An 11,241-nucleotide genomic window follows, 5' to 3' on the forward strand; every position below is an offset into this window, starting at 1 on the left:
GCCTCCTGAGCACCGCCAGTCCCCACGGCACGCCGGCAGCAGGGCTGTGCAGCTGGTATCTTCACTAAAACGCAGCACGTAGGTGAGGGCGTGTGTGTGATAGCTCCCTTTGACAAGTCAGTTGCACTGGAGCTTGTATTTAACAAATGGATGTCTGCCAGGCAGCCCTGCTGGTATCACAGGCTGTGGTCCGTGCTGGGTAGTAGTGCGTGGTGTGCTGGGTACCTCAACCCCTTACATTGCTAAGGGCCTTCTCTTTATGGCTCTGCAGCCTGGCTAGCACAAGTGGCTCTGTGTCCTGGTGCCCAGGCTGCTGTGGCTGCCTTTCCCAGAGCAGTATCTTCTTTCCACTTGTTGCTGCTGTTCTCATGGTCTTGCATCTGCACACCCCGAAGGGATTGTTGTGGCTGTGAGCATCGCCACTGTTTTTTAGCCCTTGCTTTATGTTAGGGGACCCAGTAATGTGCATGCACTGAATTGATTTGCAACAACTGTGCCTGCTCCTTGGCTGCTCTGATCAGCACTAAGCATCGTATGCAGGGACAACTGCGAGCAGATGAGTTGCTCTTGATGGAAATTACACAGTTACTGTGGGGGAAGTTACTGTGCTGGAAGGGCACCTGGAGAGGCTGCTCATTTGGAGATCCTTTCCTGGGGCCCTTGATGGACACTGGAGACAGTTTTCCCTTCCTTCCCCATTGGAGGGAAGGGGAGGCAATTTTCACCATTGCAGCTAACGTATACCTTCAGCTACTAACAGATCTTGGTGCCTGTGTCTCACCATTCTGTGAGAGTGTTCTAGTCCCAAGTAAGCCAGTCCTTTAGCAGGAAAAAAAAAAAAAAGCACCTAGTATTCATGACAGGGGACACCAGAAATTACCTTTTTTCCCAAGCACAGCCATACAATGATTAAATAAAATTGCCCCTGCTTCGAGTTGTGCTTGCGGCTGATCGTGTCCAGACTCAATGAACCAGTGCAGCCTGCCATATGCTGAAAAGTCTGATCTCTGAATTAAATCAATATTACATGGCAGCTTGTTCAGCTAGAGGCTTTTGCAAAAGTTAAGGCAATCTTGAGCCCTGCTTCCGTGCTGTGTGCCTGGGAGCAGGACAGAAAGCAGCTCTGCAGCTGCCATGTTGCTGATGCCACTTGATGCAGACAAACTGAGATTGTGGCAACCTCAGAAGAGACTGGCTCTGTCAGGCAGCAGGGTGGCATTCTGTGACTGCATCGTTAAGCTGAAGAAATGATTGGGATCACTGGTGTTGGGAATGACCCTGCCTACCAGATCCTAACTGGGGGCAGCTGCTCAGTTAGAGCTTGTGCCTTGCTTGTGTAAACCCTTTGCTCCTTTCCTTTTAATTAAGCTATTGCTCTTCTGCTTGTGAGGTAAAGACGAGCTAAATGGCACATGCAGAGAGCCGGCATGCTGAAGGCACAGCTGCAAGGTTTTTTTTTTTTTTTTTTTTTTTTTTTTTTTAATCCTCCCATTTCTGTTATCTTCTTGCTGCCTGCGTGAGCCCTTCGTAAAGGCCATGCTGTGCCATGGCAGAGCGCCAGCTGCCTGCGCCTCAGCTTACAGCTCCGGCGCGTGACCCGTGCTGCAGTGTAACGTGCCACAGAGAAAGCAGGGCTCTGTCTTACCTCAGCCTTGGTTTCTCTCTTTGGTTTCCTCTGACTGCACGGTGGGAAATGCTTTCTGACTTGTACCTGACCTTGTGGGGGGCGGCTGCGGGGGAGTATGAATGCTCTTAAGGTGCTTAATGATCTGGTGTTATACACTTAACACATTTTTTTCCTCTTTAAGATACACTTCAGAAAGCCCTTGTGGGAGGTTTAGTTGGCAAATTTGGTAGAGGTTCATCACAGATCTCCTCTTATAAATGGGGCTGGGGGATGAAGATGGCTTTGAAGGAGGAGACTTTACAAATAGGGTTAGTGGTAAAAGCACAGACAGGTATGCGAGCTGTGCATACCCTGTAGATGCATGAAAGGCTGGCAAGTTTGTACTGCCACCGTGAACTTGCCTAACAGTAGCTGGCTCAGAGGAATGTGGCTGCTTGTCTCCCCCATGTTTCTTTTGTAGTGTTTAGACAGCTGTATTATGCCATGCTGTAGGAAAGAGCTCTCCTTCCTCTTCTTCCAACTTCTGAATTAAATCACTTCTTACCCAGAAAGTGGCCGGAATAACAGTTATGCTGCTAATGTCTTTCTAGTAATTTTCTTATCCATATCATGCTTATTGTGTATATGTATTTTTTCCTTTTGCATGTGGCATATTTGGCTCTGTAACTTTGGAAATCAAGTGTAAAAACTCTTTTTTTCAATACACTTTTTTCTTTTTTCTTTTTGTTATTGTTTTTTGGTTTTGTTCTATATGTTATCTGCAGAAAAGTGTGCTAGCCAGGTGGGAGAATCACAGGCCCTGGAAGCAAAGAGAGAAGGGACAAAGTGCCAGCAGTACAAAATTGAGGTGGGCACAAGCCAGACTGGCATGGAGTGATGTTGCACAGATGATGAATGAAGTACAACTTCATTGACAAAAGTTGCTTAGGGAACTGAGAATACTTCTCTGCTGTGTAGTAACATCCAGCATTAGTTTAATCTATTTCAATTTCTGTCACTTGGCGGTGTTGTTTGGAAAATACAGGTTTATATGCTTTTACAAAAACTGTTCCTTAATATTAAAACATTCTACATAAACCAGTTTATTTTCCCCTTTCACGGAGGTCATGATTAATGGAAATTTCATTTTTTCATATAGGATCTAGCGTTGAGGAATTCTGCTAGTCCCAAATTTTCAATCTAGTTTTGCTTAAGCTGGTGTAGGATCAATTTATAATGGAAGTTTCAGCTCTTATTCAGAAGCCAATGAAATAACCATGCATGTATACTTTAATTCTCAGTGCCTTGGAGCAATCAATATTCTGTTGGAAATTAAATGCAGAGGTCTTTTTGGAAAAAAATCTCAATGTAATAAGCTGTGAAATGGCACAGCACTATGCTAATAGAATGAGCCTGGAATATGAATGATTGCTCGGCTGTACTGGACAGGTGAACCAGCTGAGACCAGAACTGACATCAGGATGTCAGTGTTAGGATGTGGAAGTCTTTTGGATGCCAGAAAATCTATAAAACTAATTTAGTATTAAGTCACAAAGCAAACACTTGGTTTTCATATTAGATTTTTTTTTAAGACCTGACCTTGTTACGTGTCAGTCAGGGGAGCCATTCTGAAGGACTATGCAGAGTGCCTGGAGGCAATGTTAGGTTTGCAGGGGATAAACTGTGCAATGGGGACGAGGGAGGAGTGGGGACAGAAAAAGGCAGTCATAAATTCCCAACATCCTTGTGTACAGAGGGGCAGGATTCTTCTTTCTTTTACTGTAGTGATGACACAGAATGCCCTATACTGTGAATTTACAGTATTGTGTGGCAGAATCTGACTCTGGAACTTCATAGCCCTTTCTCTTTCTTGTGTACAGCCTGCTCTTCTAGATATCAGCTGAACACATGTAAAATATCTTCAGCTTGAATCTGGCAGAACATAGGAATAACAGTACAACATCAAATGTGTATCAAACATAGCAGCAGTTTCCGACCAGACATGGGGCAGTAGAGGAGAACAGCTCGAGCTATGTATTGAGAGACTCTATCTGCCGAGTACTTGCTCAGGCCTGGCCATTGTGCGGGTACTCCAGTGATCCAGATTTCTCTTTGAATTTGTCTAATCTCATTGCGAACCCACATGTACCACTTAGAGCACGCTGTGTGGTGTGGTTTGAGTAATCTGTGTGAAGAGTAAAGAGCCATCTCCTCAGGATTGTTTCCAACTTGTCTCCTGCCAGTTTCACTTGATGTCTGCTAATCCTTGTACTGGAAGACTGTGCATTTTTGTATTTTCCCCACACAGCCTCCTCAGAACCTGATATTCTGCAGAGCTCTGTCATAGTCCATCCTCAGCCACTTCTTTTCCAGACTTCATTCCTGTCACAACTCTCTATCTCGCAGCATGACATATCAATGTTACAGTACTGTAAAAGCTGAAACAAAACAGGTTCTTGGGTCCAAATCTGTTTTCCGATGCTGTGCAGTAGACACCGAAAAAGCACTGAGTATCTCATGGAGGAAGTATCATTCCTGCCCTCCAGCAGGGGAGAAAGCAACGCTACTGCCTGCTGTCCTGTACAGGCAGGCCCTGTTCCACTTGTGCTCTGGGCACGCAGCTAAGTGTTGCACAGTGCTCAGCCCAAGCTAATACGCCCAGTCTCAGCAACAGCTATAAATTAGGACTCCGTGCTGTGCTAATGTGACTATACAGCTTTTGGAAAGAAGCTGTCTTGTAGTTGGCTGGGTCAGAGCACCTGGAATGGATGGGGAACTGCCTGTCCTGCACTAAGCTATGCCAGCGTGTCCTGAGCAATGTGCTTGTTGCCACAGCCTGTTGGGGAGCAGAGTAAGCAGTGTCTCCAGTGGTACCCTGCCATTAACTCGTCCTCTGATTTCATACATACTTCGAGCAGTGCTGAAGCACAGCTACACTTGTGCCAGCTTCCTTACTGCAGCATAGACACGTACTGTTCCTCGTGTCTTTGCAAGCCAAGCAGGCTGTAATGTTGACTCTTCATTTTGAATCCGTCAGTGTCTATTCACTCAAGGCTGTTTTTTGTCACAGGCACAGCTTCTTGGGAAGTAGATTGCTGGGGACAGTTTTGTGGTCACAGCACTATTGCCTCAGTCAAAGCCCTGAAGAGCTGCATTCATGGTGGCTGCTGCATGAAGAGGAGACTGGAACAGCAGACGTCTTCCCACCAGCCCCTTCACCATCTTTGTAGCCCTCCTTTGGACAGTCTCTAACAATGTTGTGTCCTTCTAATGTTGTGGCACCCAAAATCACACGCTGTTATGGAAAACATTGGAGAGCTCTGGCCCCAAAATAGAGCCCCGGGGAACACCATTAGTGACTGGCTACCAGCCCGATGTAACTCCAGTTACTAAAACCCTTAAAAACAATGGAAGTAGTAAAACTGTTCTCCAAGGGTGTGTGCTATCTGGCTGGGTCCTCCCTTCCTCCTCTCTCTGCTTCTCCCCTTTCTGTGGTAGTAGGGACCCAGCCCTTCAGCCTGAGAGCAGCAAAAATCAGTTTTCCCTTTGAATTCCTGGAAAAGAGTAGTTCTAGCTCTTTGTTATACTAAAATAGGTGGTATTCTTTAAATGATATTGCAAAAGGTGAGGGCCGTGTAAGTAGGAGGCTTATGTGTAAATCATGTAACTAACCTAAAGAATGTCTCTTCTCTACCTGCAATCATAACTAGTACTTGTGCTCCCCCCTTTTGTAACCTGAGAAATAAAGTTTGAGGAATGTTACATTCTTCAATTATTTGTGACTTGAATAAACCCAGCAGAAAGCACATGGGGTACCCCGTTAATACAAATACCTTACCAGTTGACTGATCACCATTTTCAAACACTTCTATTCCTTAGAATAGAAGTATGCTACTTCTATTCTAAGGAATATTCCTTAGAATAGAAGTAGCATACACCAGATTGGCATACACAATTAAATGCTGCCCAGGTGCTTGCCATGATCTCAGATAATCACAGCTCAAGGAAAAGCAGGGTAGGACACCTGCGGGCTCCTGCTCAGCTTGAGGAGAAACATGCCATTGCAGAGAAGTAGTGGCTGTTCAAAGCTGCACAGTTCTTTTTGCTGTTGCAAGAGTAGAGCAGGGGAAGAAAAGTGATGTGCAGGTAGCACAGCAACACTTAGTTGCCACCCAGGTGCTCGAGGTCACAGCAGTGAGATGCTGGATGTGCTCCAGGCTTTTCAGCACTTAGGTGCAGCTCTGGCATGAGCTGCTGTTCAATGCTTTTTGGGCTCCTCAATTTTTCCACCAACAGCATTGACTGGAATGCACCTGACTGCTGTGACATGAGAGAAACCTTGTTATATTTCAGTCTGGTCGTATTTTTAAAGGGTGGATGTTGCCAATGCTGTAAGCTGAAGAGAAGTTATTGCGGAGCTGTTTGCTGCGTGAGGCCGCTGCGGTAATGCTGATGAGCTCTGCACCTTGCTGGGCGTGCCAGGGTGTGCTGACAAGCTGGAAGGAATTCACAGCGAAGGAAAAAGAGAGATGAGAGGCCTGGGAAGTTTGATTTATAGGGATGATTGAAGTGGTCATTATGTCAGACTAGAATAAATGCCAGGTGAGAAGGCAGATGACAAACAATTTTGTAGATATATTGAGAAAGAGGAGTTATTTAGGGCTCCTGGGGACAGAAAAAGGAAGGTGAAGTACTGAAGCAGGAAAGGGGAAGTTATAAACTCCCTGTAAGGATGGCCTGGGGGACACTAGGTAAAACAGAAGGAAAGAAGGACACCAAGAGGGGGAGGGAAGTGTTCATGCTTGCATCGCATGCTGCTGATGGTTTAAGACCCTGCTACCTGATGTGGCCCTGGGCCCTTTGGGTCACCTACTTCGTTCAGCCTGAGATGATGTGTCTCCAAGTCTGTGAAGTTACTACACGAAGGTGCAGCAGCAGTTTAGTGGGAAGCATTGTTTCTCTGAGTGTCTTTGAGATTACTGTCTTTGTCTTCTATCAAAAATAACTATACCAATTTTACTTCTTCACCAGGTTTTTGATTTAGTTTCATTCACTTCTCTTCTCTTTTCAACGCTGTCATTTGGTAGTGCTTTTAGGCTCCCGAAAGAAGAATTTACTGATATCCTTGTGCTCTGTTTTTCATGTAACCTTTTTCATATAATATATATTCTTTGAGGTGAAATCTGTCATGATCTCAGTGCGTTATAAATATTGAGTTGAGAAGTATGAAGTATCATCTAGTCTGCTTTCCTGATTTTGACAAATGGCACTCTAACGTGTTGTCTGACTTTGGTTTTGACACTCTCAGACAGTGGACTTGTTGTGATTTCAGTGGTCAGCAAGGTTTTTTTTTTTTTACTCTCAGTCTTTTTTCAGCTGTCACTTTGTTTTTCCTAATAACCATCCCTTGTGTAACACTTCCCTTTTCACCTTCTTCCTTGGTATATTATACCTTCCAAAAGCATATTTGGGACGTGGAACATTTCAGTGCTTTACCAGGGAGGTTGCTATTAGTTTCCTATTTTTCAGGTGATGAAACTGAATCCCAGAAGGGAAACTGGATTGTCAAAAAGCCATTAATTGAACCCCCAGTACCTGGTTCCCTATCTCATGCTCTTTTAAGCATGGGGCCCTGCTTTCTGCTACAGTTACTTTCCTCTGCCAGATACACTGATTGACTCAGCTCCCTTGGCTTCACTGGCAATGCTGCTGGGCTCATATGCTGTCTTCAGGAGTTCATGTGAAGACTGGTTGGGTTTGTCTCAGCTTTCCTGGGAGAAAAGGTCACCTCTTCCTGCCAGTACAGAGGGGGCATCCTGGCTAAATCTCAAGAAGATGAGTCCTGGTCAGGCTCATGCTTCACATTGTCATCTGTTTCCAGACCAAAGTTTCCCTATGATAACGTGGACTGGCATAGCGTGATCTTATTGTTTTGTATTTTACAGCGATGCTTGAAAGTCCCTTCAGAGCCCCATGGGTCTGCAAGTCCTCGTCCACCTGGCAGGTCAGCAGCCCCATCCAACAGACCCTCGTCTGTACATGGTCATGGAGAACATCATCTCCTGCTGCAGGCCCACAGCGTGACCTGGTACATAGGGTGTGTGGTAGCTACAGTGCTCCCCTGTGTGCCACCACTTCTAGAAGCAGGTATGAGCAGTCTGGTTTAACCTTTGAGGAGGGACGCATGTAGTCTGATTATCCAATTTCCAGTAGCATCTAAAAGCTGCAGTCAAGGACTTGTGTGTTGTAGTGCTGGGACTGAGCGCAACAATCTTCTCTGTGTTAAGTGACAAGTGAGACTATTGTCTTTGGCACTAGTGCTAATGATTCATTACTGCTGTCCTGCTAGAATGTGGTTTTCTTTTTGTCTTTGGGTTGTTAAAATTGCTTCCCTAAAGCCAGCCAGCTAGTCAGTGGAAGAGCTAGAACCAGAACACACGCACAGCTGGATCTTTTCCTTTCATGTAGTTTGTGACTAGGTCATTAGCAAAAATAAACTTCAAGCTGGCTTTAAGTTGGCAGAACATCATTATGAGCTTGGTCTCTATCCTAAGTGACAGAGGCACTGCACTTTTCCAACGGACAGTTTAGTGCGTATTATTTTATTGTGCTTGCCTGTTATTTCCTTTCTTCCTTCCCAGGTGGGAGTAACCTTGTAAGTGATTCTGATTAACACAGATGGCTGTCTCTCTACTACTCCAGCCCTCTCAGCAGATGGAATGGGCTTGGCGCTGCGGTGTTAGGAGCTGCAGAGGACGTGTGTGCTTGGAGGAAGCACACACTGAGTCACTCACATTTATGGTGTTCTTCCTGTTGAAAAGATTAATGTGGGGATGAAAAATAAAGTGCAAAAAAATTGCTTCGCTGCAGAAGTAACCGTAGCTCCTAGTAAGGAGCTATAAAAAGCAATACCATGGAGATTGATTTATGAGAAACAAAACCAGAAGGAATTCAGCAGAACACAGTTAAATGATTACAACTGCGAGGCTGTGAGGAAGGCCAGGTGCTGTTTACAGGGCATAGCTGAATTCAGGGGAATGAAAATGAGTGTACAGAATGCTGGCTGAACATCCCAGAAACCATCCCAGAAATGGTGTGAGTAGTGGGAGCTTTCTTCTGCTTCCCAAAGGGAGTGGGAGAGAGCCCCGATGTTCTGGATAAATTGTCTCTGTATTGAACAAAACAGGGCTGAAGTATGTCTTAGAACTTCGTGGCTGTGCAGGATTGTAGGAAGAGGCTCAATACAGGCTGTTCTGACCTCACATCTGGCTGTGCAAAAGCAAGTACTTACTTCTCCGCCTCGGAGAAGGTGTGTGAAGAGCAGCAGGTTCTGAAGAGCTGCAATTCCTTGTCCTAAAGCATCTGTGTTTCTGCTTTAGATGAAGTTGGAGAATTGCATGAACTCTTCCAGCTCTTTAGTGAATCTTATTTTTCTTTCCTCATAGACTGAGCCAGTACTGGCTTGTATAACTTGAAGTTTTTCTCAATTCCTGGAAACTTCTGAGAGGATTTTAGGGTTTAACTGGGACCAGATGATCAGGCTTTTTTCTGGTGACAGATTAGTTTGGGGAATTGGAAGGGAAAGCATGTGACACGTTTTGGGAATAAATTCTGGGGATTTAGAGTATGTGCATACACCTGTCTCTGAGATGGCAAGCACTGTATTCAGTTCATCCACTGTTTAGGAAATCCCTCAATCCTTAATTTCCTTGGAAGGACTTCAGCTCTGTTCCTTCCTCAAGGTAATCAGTGCAGTCATATTGATTCACTGAATAAAATAGGCCTTGAATATCAGATAATTTACAACCCAGACAGAAATCAGCAGCAGTGCCAATTAAGTCAAAGTCAGTCTGAAAGCTGTAGTAAAGTAGAACGAGACCCAACCACTTAACAGTGAAGCATATATGACTGTTGAAGTATTTTTTTTTCTTCCTGGGAGCCATCATGGAGCAATACTTGATAAGTCAAAAACCAACAAAATGCTGAAAGGTACAACAATAAAAAATTCAGAAAGGGGCTGTGCAGCCCCACTGAACACAGGCATCTTAGTCTCATTCAAGCACCTCTTCCAAGTTTTTTCCCCTCACCACCTGCTCTTCCACTGTAGCCTGTATCCCAGTGCATGTAACACCGCCTTGACGGTTTGACTTCTGAGATTTGACTTAAATTAATGGTCTAGATGAGCAACCCAGACACATTTCCAGGTATCTGTGAGTTCCTAATTGATTCCTGCACAGAAAGCACACCATTCGCATTCAGCGTCCGTGCAGAGACCCACAGTTAGGTAATGCATTTTCTGATCTCTTACTGGTTTAGAACATGTTGTTTTGGGGGGAACAGCGAAGCCCCTGAGAATTACTGTACTCTGGTTGTGTGGGTACAAAACCAAACCACGTGTTCTGTACGTGTCCTGGAGGGGCCGATACATGTTCTTCAGAACAAGATTTAAAAACCTCTTTACTTAATAACTCAGGTTGGATCAGTGAATAATACTTCTTCTGTGCCCCATGTGGAGATCAGTTTTTGTCTGAACTGAGAACAAACTATGATTTTTATCTTTATTGGTGTAACAACACATACTGTGCTTCATCAGACAGTCATCTCTAACCTTTTGTTGGCTTTTACAAATTTACTGTACGGCACCGTTGTCACAGCCCATAGCACGTGGTTTTCTGTTTTGCTCTTTTCATCTTCCCAGAATTTCTAACGCATAAACTTTCCTCTGATTTCTGCCACATCATCTGGATTTGGAGCCTGACTAAATGCCACAATTTTAGCCTGTGGAGGACTTTTAATGTCATATTTCTGAATTGGGCTTTTTTTCCTCCATTGTTCTGTAAAGTGTTCCTCTAGGTCACTTACTGCTTTTCCAGGAGATGCTAACACTTGATAAGGGAATAAGGGAATCAGACTGGTAACAAGTCCTGGGACTGTCTACCCTATGCCTCTTGATAAATTGGTTTAGAAGTTTTTGGAGAAACTTTTCCAATGGATTCTGAGGACTTATTAATTTTCCTGTCAATGTGGCAGATTTTTGTGACCTTAATGCACGATGACAGTGCTGAGATTTCATTTTTGTACTGGCACTGGTCACGCTAGTTATTGTGTTTTTTAAAATTGTCTTGCTGCTTAGCACCTAATGTGGTCTTCCCTTGTATTATACAGCAGATAAAATTATTTACACCTCTTAATGTTTCTTTATCTACATCTGATGGGTGGCTCTGGGACAATGCTAGCTGCATGTTTTTCTTTGTTACTTATGAATAAGCACATTGTTTTGGCATTACGCCATGTCAGTCAGGAATCCTTTCCATTCTACAAGGTATTGAGCAGATTTTGGCAATATCTACAAAATCTAATACAATTCAGATAAGTTTTGTAATATTCCATTGTAGTTCTTACTTTTCTGTAATGATCTCACCCTCTAGGGGTTGTCACCCCACCATGCTGTGAACAACGGAGCTGTTACATGCTTTTGCTAAACTCCATCTCTCTCTGGCAACCGCTGGCTGCTGGCCCCAACTCCATGTACATGTTCAGTAGCACGCAGCCCTTTGGGGCTTATTTTTGCTACTAAGCTGTGATCTGCTATAATCTCTGAGGTTTGTCTCGTTATATGCTTTCAGAGATCTTGC

General features: G+C 44.3%; 1 long non-coding RNA gene across 2 annotated transcripts in view; it reads left to right on the forward strand.

Moving 5' to 3' along the window:
* Positions 1-10,796, forward strand: part of LOC137863268 (uncharacterized) — a 39,218-nt gene extending 28,422 nt beyond the window's left edge. Inside the window, exons 5-6 of one of the 2 annotated variants that reach the window (XR_011100827.1) lie at positions 7,552-7,753; positions 8,248-10,796. This is a non-coding gene — a long non-coding RNA (uncharacterized lncRNA). Of the gene's footprint in view, positions 1-4,676; positions 5,392-7,551; positions 7,754-8,247 lie in introns of those variants that run through there. The other variant, XR_011100833.1, reaches the window with a different exon arrangement.
* Positions 10,797-11,241: the final 445 nt, after the last annotated feature.

Source organism: Anas acuta, chromosome 1 (assembly GCF_963932015.1).
Source record: "Anas acuta chromosome 1, bAnaAcu1.1, whole genome shotgun sequence".
NCBI classification, from domain to species: Eukaryota; Metazoa; Chordata; class Aves; order Anseriformes; family Anatidae; genus Anas; species Anas acuta.